Source organism: Dendrobates tinctorius, unplaced genomic scaffold (assembly GCF_039654945.1).
Source record: "Dendrobates tinctorius isolate UK_male_01 unplaced genomic scaffold, ASM3965494v1 ptg000082l, whole genome shotgun sequence".
NCBI classification, from domain to species: Eukaryota; Metazoa; Chordata; class Amphibia; order Anura; family Dendrobatidae; genus Dendrobates; species Dendrobates tinctorius.
Genome location: NW_027361750.1, coordinates 21,304,800 through 21,322,353, shown reverse-complemented (window position 1 = coordinate 21,322,353; position 17,554 = coordinate 21,304,800). Strand labels below are relative to the sequence as shown.

Below are 17,554 nucleotides of genomic sequence, written 5' to 3'. Positions count from 1 at the left end.
TATTCACTATAAACTGGCCAAACTTTTTAAGTTTTCATATCTAAGTGGATGATGCAGCAATGTTTGGTCCTTTTTTCTTTTAATTCGGAAAGAGGAGTCAACACATAGCATAGCTGTAAAATCTTCCTTCCTCTCTAGTGTAATGTTGCCTCCAGTCACTGGAATGGAGAAGAGACCCCCAATGAAATCTTTTGTTTAGGCCAGTTTTCCATGCATTGTTCTCGGATTGCAATACCCAGCCTGACCACCGGGTGTGCTGACCTCAGTTGACTGCCCAATAAACATATAGAAGTCAGATAGGTCAGGTAACCCGGTGGTCAGGAAAGGTATTGCAAGTCGAGCGCACTCCATGTTTAATGAGTTTGCTAAAGGAAATTTATCACCAGGTGTTCGCTACTTCATCTCAGAGCAACATAATATAGGAAAAGAGACCCTGATTCCAGCAGTGTGTCACTTAGATTACTGGGTGCAGCAGTATCGGATCAGAGCTTTTATATGTAGCAGAGATCAGAAAGCTAACCCCACCATGGCTTTCTGTGTACATTGACAGTAATCTGCTATTCAGAAGAGGGGGAGTTATCAGACCAGGGCTCACATACCCTGTAGTCCCAGCAATGATCCGGTAATCTGGTGATTATAACATTAATTGTATGGCAACTTCACAAAGAGTAATAAGTGACACATCCCTGAATTCTAGGTCTTGGACCTTATTTCCTGATGACCGCAGATTACGTAGCAAAAACTTAAGGACAGATTCCCTTTAAGCCTGTCTGTTTCTCCAACAAGCACTTGACTTCAAATATCTAGAAGTACTTGACGACACATGGACAAATTTCTGTATATTTCCACCACTCCAAGTGCCAGTATTTTTTTTTTTTTTTGTAGCTATATAATTAGAACCATCCTTAAATGGTTTGTCCGGTCTAAAATAAAAAGTCTACAGTCACTCTGTGTGTAAAGTGCTGCGGAATATGTCGGCGCTATAGAAATAAAATGTATTATTATTATTATGAATCCCCCCAGTGCATGTGCTGCAAGGAATCGGTTTCTGACCTGGGAAAAGCAGCGATATGCTTACTCCTGGGCAGAGTCTGCTAGTGGGCTTGGCCTCACTCAATACACTATATATTGAGTGATGCTGCCGTCCATTGGGTGCAGCCGTCTACTGGGCAAAACCTCACTCAATACAAGCGTAATGGAACGAGGCTGCGACCACTAGACAGGTTCTGCCCTGGAGTAAGCCTATCGCACACGTCAACGGTCCAGAATCGAAAAACAGCAAATCCTCGCAGCACACACTGGGGGGATTCATAAGTCTGCAGTTACTCCGAGGTACTGCATACTTTTCATTTTAGACCGGACAACCCCTTTGTTTCGGCTCCAGCGCACAAGTGTCTGAGCACATTCACAGAACGTGCATGGATGTCTTATTGTGGGTAGTGCTAATGAGGCAACATTGTATTTTGCCTGAAACATTGGTGTTTGCTCTTATCAATGCCAATATTAATTTTTGTTTCCCCCTTTCTTTATGCAGCTGAGCCAACGCAACTCCGTAACTACAGAAGACCCCTCTGCCTTATGTTTGCCTTTACTCCTCCGATAGTAACATGACCTCACCAGATCCCTTCTGAGCAGCTGAGCCTGGAGTCAACTCGCAGGTACGGTGCTTTGTGAATTCTTTGTTTCTCTGTTTCCTTTTATAACCTAATGCTATGTTGTTTCTATCTATCTATTCCTTTTAAGTTTTATATAGAAACTTTTTCTAGAACCGAAGGGTTACCTAAAAACTGTTTTCATGGACAGAGCCAAGGCATTGACTCCAGAAATCGCACTTCCCATTTTCCGATTAGAATTTTGGTTAAGTGACCAAATCTTCTTATTTTTCTGCAGTGTTGGCTGTTACTCATGGGAAACATTGAGTTCAGCTTAATATGGAGAGATATTTCACATGATTTACCCCTTTTTGGTAAATCTCGTACTGCAAGGTCACAAAAGGCCTATTGTTACTGTGCAACATTCCATCAATTTGTTTAGGCTGAGCGATAGCAGATCTAAAATTCTCCAGTTATTTTACCACCAGATGTTCATTCTGCACTTACACAGCTGATAAAATTCAAGCATTACTGATCCACGGGGATATAAAAAAAATATATAAAACTTGGCAAATATATTGCCTTTTAATTCCCTTTAAAAGACTTTTTTGAACACTTTTTTAATACTTTTTTTTTTTTTTTCTCTTCTTAAGTTTTCCTACTGCTAGAACTTCTTCACTAGTTGTATACCATACCGCCTTCAGGCTTTTTACAAAAACTATGACTCTGCTGTTGCTCATCAGCTAAGTTGTGGGGGCACGGACATGGAAATGACAAGATAAGCATGTTCAGTCACTGTGTAATTGCCTTTTGAGAAGATACAAATGGCTTCGTTTTTTTTACTTATGGAGGAGATCTGACAGAAGTAAATTCCTCCCGGAGTCGTGCTCATGTTTAGGTGTGTAGGTGCCTGAGATAATTCCCTAATAATCTTGTTTGTCCATGCTTGCACATAAAAGACTTTGTGACATAATATGACATCACTTTATATAATTATGGATACATGTGTCATTGGTATTAGTCTAAAAATAACAGAAAACTGTCTCTGACCAAAATCTGTAGTAATCACAGAAGATTCTGCTCTATGTAGGTGCTTGCTATTCCTTGGTTTGAATAAACTCAAAACTTTTTTTTTCTTATTTTTTTTTTAATTCATGTAATTTTTGCTGTGTGTTCCAATTCGTGAGCTTTATAGGAGGCCAACAAAGTTCTGAGCCCTTATGCTGGACTTCACTAAAATTACTAATTTTAATGAGGACATATATTTAAGGAGGCTGTTTTGTGTTGTCTAATATCCAAGAATCCCCAGGGATGTGAGGATAATCCTTGAAAAGGTAAATCCTAATTCCATAGTAAATAAAAAAATCACAATAATAGGAAGACATGGCAACGTTTCGGCCATGTCTGGCCTTTCTCAAGCCTCAAAGTATAGCTATGATCATAGCTGAATTTTGAGGCTTGAGAAAGGCCAGATATGGCCGAAACGTTGCCTTGCCTATCTGTTGTTGTGATCTGGTGTCTTGGGATTCTTGGACATTCTACTGTTTTTGGGCCTACTGGGCGGACCTACTGAGCAAGCACAGAATTTATCGATGATGCATGGGACTTAGATGCTGGATTAAGTTTGTTTTTTGTTTTGTCTGTTTTAGTAAATATGGTACTAGCATACTTCATGAAAAAACTTAGAACAATTTCTAAAATAGGATGAATGTAGAGTTCTTTGTCTAACAATATTTTGAATAAATTGACAAGTGAGTTTTACCAGTTTAGATGTCCTATTAGTAGTTCGAGTTTCAGACTGCAAATTCACATAACTGTCTCATAAAGGGAATGGTAATAACCAGTAATTGGGTGTTTTTTTTTTGTTTTTTTTTTAGTTAAAGAAGCTCTCCTCCCATCAAAATTTGTATCCTCTTAGTATATTGCAGTCATCATATTATATAGCACTGTGTACTTACAATTGATTATTTTGCCTTTCTACCCAGCTAATTCTTCTCTTTTCCATTAGGTCTATGACATCACATGATTAGACTGACTAGCTGAATCCTTCTAGGTTCTGTGTAGAAAAGAGAGGTCTCTTTTTCCCCTGCATGAGTCATCACTGTAAAAGCCCCTGGCAGGGGGAGGAGGGAGCCGCTGGGTCAGGAGTTGAAGAGGGGATTGATAAATGCAGGGAAAAGAGATTTCATGGTTTTACATAGAGCAGAGAAAGGAGAAGAATTTATTGGGTAGAAAGGCAAATGAGTATATTTCAAACATTAATGTTTGAGCCATCAAAGTAATTTTTCAAACCTGCAGCAAGTCCATTCTGTTGTTTTTGCGGCGTTTTTAATCCATTTATACGAATGGGGGAAAAAAATCATAAAATGTGCAGGTTTTTTTACTTACATTTTTCCTACAAAGAATCTGATTTTTCGTGCAGAAAATCTGCTACAAATACTTGACATGTCCACATACTATTAATGTAACGCTAACAAAGCTTTTTTCCCCTTATTTTCTCTTGACAAAATGATCTTGTTACTTGTATAGAGACGTCGGCATATGTCTGAGTTCTATATAAGGGGTTCTCCCATCTGGACAACCCTTTAAATAATGACTTGCTGGGGAAATCTGATCTCTGTGGGTCAGAGAGCTCAAGCCCTCTTGAAAGCTGGTATCTCTGCTTGAAAGTCCACTCATATTTCCTGCAGTGGAGGAGAAATGCAGGATTACATGGTGCTCAGCACTGCCATGCATTGTACGCTTTTCAATTAATTTGGCCGAGACCTCCAGAGCAGAAGCCACTTTTTTGTAGAAGCTTTTTACACTGTTTTTGCACTGTCAAAAAGAAAAATGAGACTAACATGCATCTCTCTAATAGGACGGCGGGACGGAGTTGGTCTTCATGGACGAGTCTCTTTGTGCTAGTGCAGCGTACTGACTTTGGTCCTGAAGATCATAGTGTAGCACTGCAACATCTGAACTTGTAATTATAGTGGATGACTGCAGCACAACTGTCTGCAAAAATCCAAACCTGTTGAATTATTGGTTGGAAGTTGTGCACAACTGCATTTATTCTTTCTATTTATCATTTATATAAATAAGTAGCAACTATGAAATAGTAGCTTGACAACTACAGTCATAGCTAAGCTGTACTTTTTTTTGGTCATTTGACTTGTTTGAGACTTGAGATGGCACAGCTAAAATTGCCTTGAAGCTGTATCAGTGCCCGAGGAGGTAGCCGTGGGCGAGTGTCATGTATCCGACACCCCAGTACCTTGCAGAAAAAAACAGAGCTGTGTGTGTGTATCTATGCTGGCAGTGTTGCTATTGAAACCTTCACCTCCAGTCCGTTCCCGTTCCTCTCCTCACCAGGTCCCTTAGACTTTAAGACAAGGACGCAAGGCATGTTTTTGAAAGCAAGGCACTCTTTACTTGGCCACAAACTTGAGTACCCAAGGCGGCAGGCAGTACACTATACAACGTCAGTCTCCTACAGAGGTGCGTTCTTATTGGTTTCGGGCGACTGCACTTTTCATGTGGACAGTAGACAAGCAGAGCAAGTCAGAAAAACCTCCATCTTCCTGGTGCAGGGACACCCTGGTCAATATGTTATGCTGTGTACCCTGCACCCAAAAAGCAGTCTGTGATCTGTTCATGAGGGACTCTCTTAAAGCCGCTTCCCTCTACTGTATCTTCAGCTGGGCAAGACCCTTCACTATTGGGCATCCCATATCTGACCAACACTGGACTCTCTTCTTCCTTTAATTCTCCCACTAATGGGTTTCACCGACGTGCCTGCTGAAATTGATCTGTCATCTCTAAAGTTCATCAATGATTCTTGCTGCCTTGTGCCTTCCAGCTCCACCCTAGTTCTTTTCCTATTGAAATCTCTGCCTACTCTTACATCACTAACTTCTTAAGTTTTTCACTAGCCAGAGATTCCCAGTCTTCCTCCTCCCCACTATGGGCAGGTCTTGCAGTTAACCCGGACACTGTCCCTGCTGTCTGTTGCTGGTCAGATTTAACCTTTCACTCAATTCTGTACAAAAGCAAAGAGGAAGATGTAACATTTTGTGGCCCTTGATTAGTACTGCAGCCCACATGGAAATTAACATATGCTACCACAAGAAACCATATTTCACACGTTTGCATTAAACTCATTGATGTCTTCAGGGGAGGGGGTACGACAGCTTTACCACCCCCTCACGTAGCCTCAGGTTGCATTTGTAGTAGCCAATCATTGAGAACAACATGAAACTCTCATCTCCTTATGTTCATTCTCAGCAGCAAATCCTGTATAGCTGAAACAAGTGCCAAAAACAATTATACTCTGTTTGCAGAACGAGCATGCAAACTATTGTTCTCCATGCCTGAAAGTGCATTTGGCCTGTCTTGAACAGTCAGTTAAGCGACCTTGAATTGACTTGCGTGTAGCCCATTGGCGGTCGTTTAATGGGCACAGTTGTTTAGTTCAAATGTACCCTCACTCTAAATTTTGATAGCTTTTACCTAGATGGTCCACGATTAAGAAGTATTATCTAACCCATGTTCAGTTATAACTGTTGCTTCAGAAAAACTTGCATCAGAATGTCTCTCTGCCTCTAGTTTCTCCCTCCTCCTCTTCCATAGGCCGTAGAACTTTATAAGTAAATTAACAGGTTGTTACCAGTTGAGGACTTGCCTCTACAGTCTAAGGCCATATTCAGTATTTGGTGAGTTTTTAACCTCAGCATTTGTAAGACAAAACCAGGCGCAGGTGATACATACAGAAGTGGTGATGTGTTCCTACTATACTTTTCCTCTGATTGTTCCACTCCTGGTCACAAGCCACTGAGCTCAGTGTTAGATTACCGTACTGTAGGCTTGAAGTCAACGCTGCAGCCAATCACCAAACTCGAGAACAGTGGCATTGCTGGAGCCTGATAGACCTCAGTGTACCCTGTACCTGCATGTATGTGACATTTCCTGATGAAGATAGTCATTGTACTTCGATACACGTTGAATAAACCACACATGCGTTTTTCCAGACATTCAGTTATTCGGCGGTGCAGATCATATCCACACTTCCCATTCATTTTCTACCACTCCTGGTTTTGACTGAGGTACAAATCTCCCCAAATACTGAATATGTGAACGTGGCCTTACACAGTCTCCGCAATGCTGCTCCTATCGTGCTTAGAGGGGACACGTTTTCTCAAGGAAATTGTAACACCTCGTTGTCAATTGACTTTTTTGGAGGTGTAAAAGAGGAACGGCAGAGCACTACGGTCATGAAAAAACATGCTGCAGCATTGTTCAAATGAAAATGATTTACTAAAACAGACCACCAGCAGTGGTGACACATCCTTTGCCTTTAAGGGTAAAGTTCCCTTTACACACATTATTGTAGTGATGTAGTATGGGCCACAGAGGTTGTCTACTATTCATAGCGCACATGGACCCTTCTTCCCACCCACTCCGGCGCTGGTGAATAATTTCGCCGCTCCCATGGTAATGCATTTTGTTGCAATTTCACACATCTGGCAAAAATTATCAATTGAAATTCTATGAAGTAAATGTTTTTCATGGTCAGCAAACAGGATGCTGTATGTCAGAGCATATGCTGCGTAAGCATCTAGGAAATGTCCCAGATCTCCTTGCATGACGTTTTCTTGCACATTTGTTTTGACAAGGTAAAATTGAAGTAACCTGTGGTTGCTGGGCTACAGTTTTTTCCTGACTGACCAATGCTTGTTTCTAGACATTTAGTTTTATCCTTCGTATATACTGTATTTCGGGAAGCAGTATTGCTGCTTGTGGATTCTGACGGCGACAGGAGTGGGGCAATGCTGTGGGCCCTGGGCTCTCATAAGATGTCAGTGACCGGAGTCCACTTTTCCAGTGATTTCCCTATGGTGGGCTTTGGGGGAAAAAGGCCACCGGGGGTGGCGCATACGTAGATTGAGATCTCAGGACGAGATCTCGTCTCCCGAGATCTCAGTCTGCGCATGTGCTGCCTCTGACCCCCCCCCTACAAGGTAATCAATCGGAAGGAGGACTCCGCTCAGCGCTGACATCTTAGGTAAGCCCAGGCCTCGCCCTCCCAGCCCGGGGCCTGCAGCATCGCCCCACTCCTGCCGCCGGCCTCCTGAAGCTGTGACCCCACTTGGTAAGTTACAGTTAAAACTGATTCTAGGACACACCACCTTTATTTTAAAAAATCTTTTTTTCTCCTATTTTCCACCCCAAAGTTTGGGGTGCGTCTTATAGTTTGCAAAATATGGTATATTGTAGCTACAATGGAAAGAAGGAGGAAAGCTTTGTAACACGGCCGTTCCATCTTCCCCGTTCCCGACACCATCTACAAAAATATAACTTGATGTCAGTGTTCACCGTGGTGGTTTAGTTTTTGTCATACGGCTTTGGACATTGTGCTTGCAAGGATTTCTAGCGCTCTTACAGGTAATGTCGTTCATGACCTTTCACTTCTATGTAGGACTGAACAACTAGTTAACTTCCCAGTGATGTTTTATTTTTAGGTTTGTGTTTCTGGGTTTCTCTTGCTTTAGTTGAGGTTTTGCATGTTGTGAAGTGATGGCCTCATTATGCATTTAGCACATTATTGGTAATTGCAGTTGCATGCTTTGAATGGCTCCAGATTTTGATTGTCGACAGCTACAGATAAAGAGACTCATCCTGTCCTTTGATAGGTCATTCTTCTAAAAACAAAAGCCAATAGATTGTTTACTCCATGTACATGTATTCATATGCAAAGTGCTAGTGCTTGAAGGAAGCACAAAGCCCTGTCTGAAGGCGAAAGGAGGAGACGGCAGGAACAAAGAGTTTGTGGCACAAAATAGAAAAGCGTGCTGGAACATTGCAGACACCGATGCATAAAAGCTTCTACTACATAATAAAGCTTCTTATTAGCACAAGTTTTTTTTTTTTTTTTATTTGAAGTTTATATTAAAATTTTGCTTCGAGAGTATTTAACCCCTTAATGACAGCCAATACGTCTTTTTACTGACCTGAGATATAAGAGAATAGCCTCCCCATACAGGTGACAATCCAGCAGCTGTCGGCTGTACACTATAGCTGACAACTTGCTGTATCACAAACGATCAGTGTTGACACCGTCCATATCTGTTTAACCCCTTAGTTGCTGCTGTCAAAAGTGACTACATCAAATGAATGGTTAATAGATTGTGGGGGCTTCCTCTTTAATCTAAGTGACACACAGAGATCATGATTATGTGGTCCTGATGTTTACCATAGCAGTTCATGACCAAATAGGGGCCTTAAGGGCCTGTCACACTAAGCGATATCGCTAGCAATATCGCTATAACGTCACTGGTTTTTGTAACGATATTGCTGGTGATATCACTATGTCTGATACTTGCCTCCGACCGGCTCCCCCGCTGGTTATCGCTGATCGCGCGAGAACGTCCTGGTCCCGTTTCTCGTCGTCAGCTTCCTGCTGTGGAGACGAGCGACGCGTGGACGCGGGCGGGAGGACGTCAGGATCGCCTCGTCTGACAGGTAAGTAACGACTCCCGACCCCTGCTATGTCGCTGGTGAGATCTGCCTGTGTGGCTAGCGACCACTTAGCGATGCACCAGCGATCCTGACCGCGTCTTATCGCTGGTCGGGATCGCTGGTGCATCGCTAAGTGTGACAGTACCTTTAGAGTCTCCCGGCTATAGCGGTCAGTTCAGAAGTTAGCAACATTTAGGTGGTAAACAAACACTTTTTCATTCCTGCTATACCACTTTGCATTAATTCCTGAAAATCACGTCAAGGGTTAATAAACTACCTGACAGCAGTTTTCAATGTGTCAGGGGGTGCCGTTTTTAAAATGGTATCATGTTTGGAGTTTTCCAATATATAGCACCCCAAAAGTCACTTCAAACCTGGATAGGTCCCTCAAAAAAAAAAAATACATTTTGTAAATTTCCTTGAAAAAATGAAAAATTACTGCTACATTTTTAAACCTCCTAAAAGACTAACAAAATAAAATAAATTAGCGTTTTAAAAATGGTGCTGATGTAAAGCAGACATGTGGGAAATGTTACTTATTAATGTTTTTGTGTGGTATGACTATCTGGATTAAAGGGATAATCATTCAAAGTTTGAAAATTGCAATTTTTTTTTTTTTTTTAGGTTTTTGTCAAATTTCTGATATTTTTTATAAATAAACACAAAACATATCAACCTAAATTTACTATTATCATAAATTATAATGTGTGACGAAAAAAACAATCTAAAAATCAATGGGATTTGTTGAAGCGTTCCAGAGTTATCACCATATAAACTGACAATGGTCAGAATTTAAAAAATTGGCCCCGTCACTAAGGGGTTAATACCTATTGACAGCTGCTAACGGGATCAAGACCCCTTTTTTATGATTTGAGCAGACGATTTAAATACCAGAATGGATGTTGTAAGCCATAGTAATGTACATGTTGTAATTCCATAGTAATTTCATATATTTTAAAATAATTCCGACCAGACCATATACAGGAGAGCTACTGCAGTCGAGATGAGAAAGCTGCCGACTAACACGTCAGCCGGTGCCTTGTCTCCAGGAGAACAGTGCGATCAGTAGTCCCAAATCGGAAAGGATGCACAACCGACATCTCCCCCGACCATCGGTAGGACAGTACGCCTGTACACCACATTAGATTGTCAGCTGAACATGTCAATATCAATGGTTGTTCAGCCAACATTAGCGCATGGGGTCCTTAACTGGTGCTGTTGCCTCAGACAGGTATAGTGGCACTGTTGTGCCTGATGGTCCCGAACGCTGCGGTGGCACGAGACTGACAACAAGAAGAAACCGTAGCCCACACCCAGGAGACCTAGGCAAAATTACCGAAAATGTGTATCCTATAATTACCGTCAAAGTAAATAAAGTACAAAAAAAGTATATATAAAAATATATCTAACTTTATTATAAAACAAAACCCACGTAAAAGGAACATATCGGGCAGTGTGATCAAGATAATAAATACCATAAATATGTTTCCATTTCTCAAAATAATGGGGACATAGGGAAACACACAAAGCTTAGAGACAGCCATGCGCAGTACGACTTCCGGGATGCCGGCCAGGGTGATGGTCAGTGTACGTGTGCTGATGGACGGTGCACCTGTGCTGATTTACACAGGTGCACCGACTGCACTGGATACTGCCCCAGTACACCCTGACGAAGCTGCAAACGAAGCGCGCATCTGGGTACTGGGAGGTGTGGTTTATACTTACAATGGCATATGGTGGGTATAGGTTGTTCTACTATTTACCGGGAGTGCTATCGCAGAGGTCTTATTCTCTTTTTTTTTTTTTTTTCTACCACTCTTTTTATCTACATGTTATTTATAACGTTAATACGCTATGCATTCAGTGATTGGTTATAGTGATTTTCAAGCCTCTAAGATATATGCGTTTCCTGTAACGGTTCCACCCCTCAGTGTGTCTGGGATGCAGTTACTGACCACTTGGCAATTTGGCAATCCTGTCTTGTAAAGGGGTGTGCTGAGCTGTAAGTGTGTTGATTGACAGCTCCACTATCCAATCTGTGACTGGGAGGCATCGGCAGTCTCCAAGTGTTCACTATCCCGGGTGATTGCCATGTTACTTAACTGAGCTGCTTCTCCCAGACCTCTGCCAGATGTACATTCATCTAATAGAGACCTGGGCAAAGTGCGGCCCGCTGGCCACATCCGGCCCTCTGGCTGTCTCAGTCTGGCCCGCGGACTGATACAGCCATGAGGCTGGAAATCAGAGGTACACAGGTCGCACAATGCCCGCCTGGCCGCTCGCTGTTTCCATGTGTGCCGCAGCTCTGTATGGTGCTGCTGACTCCACTGGTGGAGAAGGGGCCTCTGGCCACTTCCTCTACCAATCAGCGTGTGTGTGAAACAGCTGACATGATTAAAGTAACGTCTGTTGTGAATTCTCTTGATTTGACTTCTGAGTCGGGGCTCCCTCTGGTGGTTACTGCAGGTAGTGCATCTGGCTGGGTTCATGGAAGTCTGCAACCTGACAACGATGATTGGAAATCAGGGGTTACTGACTGGGAGGATATAAGTGAGCAGGCTTCTCTCAGTTGCTGCTGGTGATTGTTTCTTCCTGTGCATTTTGAGGTCTGCTGTCTCCTGCCTGATTCTGCATTTTTCAATTAAGTTGTTCATTTGCTAAATCCTTTGCATCTGATCTGGTTTTGCCTCTTTCTGCTTTGCTGTGAGGGTTCAGCACGCACCCTGCTGGGGCTGTGCTGGACCCCGCTCCATATGTTACAGCTTGTGTCAGATTGTTCAGTCCCCTGTATATTAGTCTCTTTTGCTTTGCTGCCAGTTCACACCAGAATGCTGATATAGTGGGGGAGAGGTCGTGAGACCTCAGTGTTTTTTGTACATCAGACATGTTGGATTTTTTTAGGGTTTTTGCGTGATTGCAGACAGTGTCTTTCCTTTCCTATCCTATCTAGACAGTTTGGGCCCCATCATTTGCTCAGTCTATTTTCTGCCTGTGTTTGTGCCTTATCTTGTCTCACAGATAATATATGTTTGGGGGCTATTTCTTTGGGGTTCTGCTCCGGGGCAGTTTAGATTTCAACTGCTGTGCTGAGGCGTCTAGGGCATCGTAGGTACGCCCCACAGCTACTGCTAGTTGTGTTGTTAGGATTAGGGGTCTGCAATCCGCTGAGTTACCAACCTTTCTGGTTTCCTGGTAGCCTAGCCTATTTCTGCTTTCCTCCTCGGTGACCTATTCATAAGACGTCATTACGTCAGCTGTTTTACTCCAGTGAGTCCGCGCACCAGAGGCAGAGCGAGAAGCACAGCGTCAGGGAACGGGACAAGGGGAGTATGTGGTAGGTTTTTTTTTTCCTTATGTGTATGGGCTATTTGGTTGGGCATGGGGAGGCTATGGGGGTGACAGCGTTGTGCTGCACACATGGGGTGACAACGTGGTGCTGCACACATGGGGTGACAACGTGGTGCTGCACATGGAGAGTGACATGGTGCAGGACAAGGGGGGGTGACATGGTGCAGGACAAGGGGGGGTGACATGGTGCAGGACTTGGGGGGGTGACATGGTGCTGCACATGGGGGGGTGACATGGTGCTGCACATGGGGGGGTGACATGGTGCTGCACATGGGGGGGTGACATGGTGCTGCACATGGGGGGGTGACATGGTGCTGCACATGGGGGGGTGACATGGTGCTGCACATGGGGGGGTGACATGGTGCTGCACATGGGGGGGTGACATGGTGCTGCACATGGGGGGGTGACATGGTGCTGCACATGGGAGGGTGACATGGTGCTGCACATGGGAGGGTGACATGGTGCTGCACATGGGGGGGTGACATGGTGCTGCACATGGGGGGGTGACATGGTGCTGCACATGGGGGGGTGACATGGTGCTGCACATGGGGGGGTGACATGGTGCTGCACATGGGGGGGTGACATGGTGCTGCACATGGTGCTGCACATGGGGGGGTGACATGGTGCTGCACATGGGGGGGTGACATGGTGCTGCACATGGGGGGGTGACATGCAGTGTATTTAGGGAGGCTGTGTGGGGCTCATGCCGCATATGAGAGTGGCTGTGTGGTGCTCATGCCGCATATGGGGGTGGCTGTGTGGGGCTCATGCCGCATATGGGGGTGGCTGTGTGGGGCTAATGCTGCATATGGAGGAGGCTGTGTGGGATTCATATATATAGGGGGATGTCGGCATGCTTAGTTTATGCTCAATATACAATTCTGATACAATTAATGTTAATAAAATTATCAATTTAATAATTATAAAATATTGATATTAATATTGAGCAGAATTAATTTTGGCCTATTGGTTCGGTCCTCCACAACAGTCATGGTCTTTCATGTGGCCCCTCGGGAAAATTGCCCACCCCTGATCTAGTAGGTTTGTGCTCCCTGTGCCTTGAGTTCTGTATGCTTGATCATTTGCTGCCTCACCTTGGACTTAGTTCTGACCATCCAACTGTTTAACCCCTTCTGCTGTGATTAGTTATCCTCCTGGTATTCTGACCTCGGAACGTTAGCTGACCACGCTTTTGTCTCTTCCTTCTATTTATGACGGCGTAACGTCCTGGCTTCTGACCTTGGACTCCTTGACCGTTCTGACTCACGGCTTGGCTGTGAGAAGTGACTGCCATCACATTTCCCTATGCCCCCGTTATTTTGACATATGTATATATATTTATGCTATTTATTATCTTGACCACACTGCCAATATTTTCCTTATATTTTTTTTTTTTTTTTAAAGTTTTTCTGTTTTTGTGTAAATTGTAAAAGTTTGAATAAATTTTGATTATACCGTACTTTTTTCTACTTAAATTTAATTTGTTAGTACCTGTAGGATTATGTCTTGGCTTTTGTGGTACCTCCTCAAAATTTAGTCTTATGTAGAATTTTGTCATGGTTTATTATGGGTCTAGTTTTACCGCTTTTGTTTATTATTGTTCTTTGCTATTTGCTTGAACCTCCATAGTAATTGGGCTGTGGTTTTGTTTTTGGAGAGAACTGCTTGTTGTGATAGTCTGTTCTGTTATTCTGCAACCAACAAACGCTATACCTCCTAGTGGTGTAACTTTCAAGTGCTGTGCTTCTGTTTTGAAGTACAACCACCAAGATTATTTAATGTACTGATGTACAGTGGATACAGAACGTATTCAGACCCCTTTTTAAGTTTTTCACTCTGTTTCTTTGCAGCCATTTGGTAAATGCAAAAAAGTTTTCTTTTTTCTCATTAGTGTACACTAGCAGGCATTGCCAGAGTTGGCTTCATGCTGCATGGTGTAGTAGATGGTGGTTTGTTGTTGTTGTTGTTTGAGAAGGCGTTTGGTGGATTTATCTCTGACTGTTAAGGTTTTGATTGTGTGCTAGTTTCCTTCCTTCTCATACTTTGGGTTGACCCAATCCTCCACTCCCTGGTGCGTTCCTCTGTTGTCTGTGTGATTATATTTGTATGATTGGGATTTTCCTTTATCCCTGTTTATTACTTTGTTAGTCTGGTTGGTGTATTACAGTACACTACTACTACCCTCTTCGCGGGGTCGGGGAAGAGTACAGACTGAGGGCTGATTTAGGAACTAAGGCAAGGAAGTAATCGGGGGAACAGGCCAAGCTAGTATGCCCCTAGCGTTAAGGACAGGCAAGGGGCCCTGTTATGAATGGGTCACCGAGGAGGAAAAAAGCAAAACACGCTAAGTCTCAGAAAACCAGAGAGGTTGGTAACTATGCAGACTGCAGAGCCCTGATCTTAACACACAACTAGAAGCAGTCGTGGAGCGTGCCTACGGTGGTCCTGGATGCCTCGTCACAACCGGAGAGCTAAATAAGCCTAAAGTAAGAAAAGAGGAAAACTAACTCCCCGAGCAGACCCCAAAGGAAAGACAGCCCACCACATGTATTGACTGTGAATCAAGATGAAAACACAAAGGCAGAAAAATAGGCTGAGCAAACGATGGGGCCAAACTAACTTGAAAGGACAGGAAAGGAAAGATACTGTCTGCAATCTGCCAAAAAACCCTACCAAAAATAATGTCCAACGCTTCTGATAACAAAATTAACCCTGAAGTCACTAGACTTCTCCCACTATATCAGCACTCTGGAATATTCTGAGACAGAGCAAAAAGAGGCCAATCTAATAAAGGACAAAAAGGCAAATTGGCAAATACAGATAAATAAGAGTGGAAATTCAGCACAGCCCAGCTGGGCTGGCTGACCACACAAAAACTGAGTTGACCAACGAGTTGACCAACAAGAGCAAGTGTGAACATTAGCAAAACACAAACTTAACTTGAGAAGACTGGAGCAGAGCTGAAGTCCAAGACCTGAGAAACAGACTGCATCACTAGCAACAGGATAGGGCGTTGGCTGTCTTATATCCAGTCTGATACTCCGGAGATCCAATCACTATCCTCCTCGTCAGGTGGCAGACCATTACCAATTAAACTAACCTCACTACCTCCTGTCACTACCAGAGGGAGAACGAAAGAACTCCCAGCTGGTAGAGCAGAAAATGAGCTCATAACAGGGCCCCTGATCCCGGGATACCAGACAGCAGTCATGACATAACCAATGAGTTCTCCTTTGTAACCATTAGAAAGTTACTAGATTTAATTTGTATTTCATAAATCAATAGTAGGCATGAAAATAAGAAACTTTGTAATCTATCTTATCAGAAAAATTAGCTTCTTTCCAAATTGATCAGACTATCATTTCTGAGGTAAAATCTGTATTCAGTGCAGGGCTGTGGAGTCGGAGTCAGAGTCGGTGCTCATTTTGGTGGAGTCGGAGTTGGAGTCGGTATAAAATGGACCGACTCCGACTCCTAAAATATATAATAAATTGGGTACAGTAATTCAATGCAGGATGTGCTGAATATTTTTTCATAGGAGTTTGGGAAAGTTATGAAATGCCCTATAAATGGCTGTTATATTCCTGATCTAAGGCTACATTCACACACAGCGTTTTTCCTGTGTTTTTTTGAGGATACGTTTTTCAGCTGCAAAAGCAGATCATCTTTTTAAAAAACTGCATCACCTGAAAGGTTTTTGAGCTCATAGATAATGTTTTCAATAGCAAAAGCAGATTAGAAATCTGCTCTATCCATCCATTTATCCATATCTGTCTATCCATATCGTATCTGTACCAAAAAGAATGAAAACCGGGTAGTACACCAATATATATTCTGTTCTATCTAAATATCTTGATTATTGGATCATAAAAATTATTAAATGTCTGAGGTTCACATTGTACTACAATAAATTTTTCACTTAAATATAAGCAATATGTGTGGGAGTCGGAGTCGTGGAGTCGGAGTTGGAGTTGGAGTCGGTGTAAGGGAAATTGAGGAGTCGGAGTCACAGGTTTGGCTTACCGACTCCACAGCCCTGATTCAGTGAAGGCACTCTCCCATTACTGAGATTTCCTACAACGTTAATAAAACCAGAGTAATTTTTTTTTCAGATCCAATATTTCTCATGGGTAAGTAGTTTTTTTTTTTTTTTTTGTCAAGTTTGTGGACAACTATATATCACTGGTCTTTGACTTGTTTCTGCTCTCGTAAATGAATTAATAATGTATTCTAGTCTATTTCTGCATGTGGTATTGCCATTCCGACTCCTGGAGATGATGAGTGTCCATATTGTGATCAATTATCTTCGTTATACCAGTAAGAGTAATGTCGAATGTTTCTGAAAGATCTTTCCTACAACTGCCTAGCAATACAGCCACATATTACCCATGTCTGACAGAACAGTAACTGGCTGTCACTTGCGTGGCCACAGAAATGGTATTATGTCTGAAGAGCTTGTTGTGAGCCGATGGATTGCATTGTATGATGAAGATGATGGATTATCTCAGACTCCTACTTTTTCCATTAATAATTACTGGGCATATATTTGGTTTAGCTGAAATGTGCAGCAGAACTGTCATAGGGTTCACGAAGGCCTGTTTCATACCTCCGTCGGCGGCGGTCAGTTGAAATCCGCCAAAGGTTCCAAACAACTGATCCGTCTCTTTTTCGCGACGTACGGATGACAGCGGACCACGTTGCAGTACGGATCCGTGGAAGATGTAAAGCGGCGTGATTTAAAGGGACCGCGGGCTGGAAGTTCGACGCGATCTCGCGGCATTGCCCATCGCCGTGATATCTCATGGCCGGCCGCGAAATGGCCGCGATCTCGCGGTGATCATTGTGGCAATCTTCATGGCCGCGATCTCGCGGCAACCATTGCGGCAATCTTCATGGCCGCGATCTCGCGGCAATCTTGAGGACGTGATTGGAATCGAGGGAGCTCAGGTGAGATTGGGAGAGAGAATTTTAGCGGCTCTCGGGACGGCATTTCAGGGTTAAAACTGCTCCCGGCTTTCACCTTTTGGGCATGCGCAGTTAAAAATAGCGGACCATCAACCAAAAACAGTTGCAGTGTCCGTCTGGTCCGCCCAGGAGCCGCTAAAATTCTCAAGGAT

At 43.2% G+C, this 17,554-nt stretch overlaps 1 protein-coding gene across 4 annotated transcripts in view; it reads left to right on the top strand.

Moving 5' to 3' along the window:
- The window catches only part of FAM110B (family with sequence similarity 110 member B), a 156,569-nt gene that overhangs the window by 63,220 nt on the left and 75,795 nt on the right, over positions 1-17,554 (top strand). For all 4 annotated transcript variants that reach the window (XM_073583964.1, XM_073583960.1, XM_073583963.1 and 1 more), the window contains exon 2: positions 1,535-1,658. The gene's annotated coding sequence lies outside the window, so the exon portion shown is untranslated. The remainder of the gene's footprint in view (positions 1-1,534; positions 1,659-17,554) is intronic.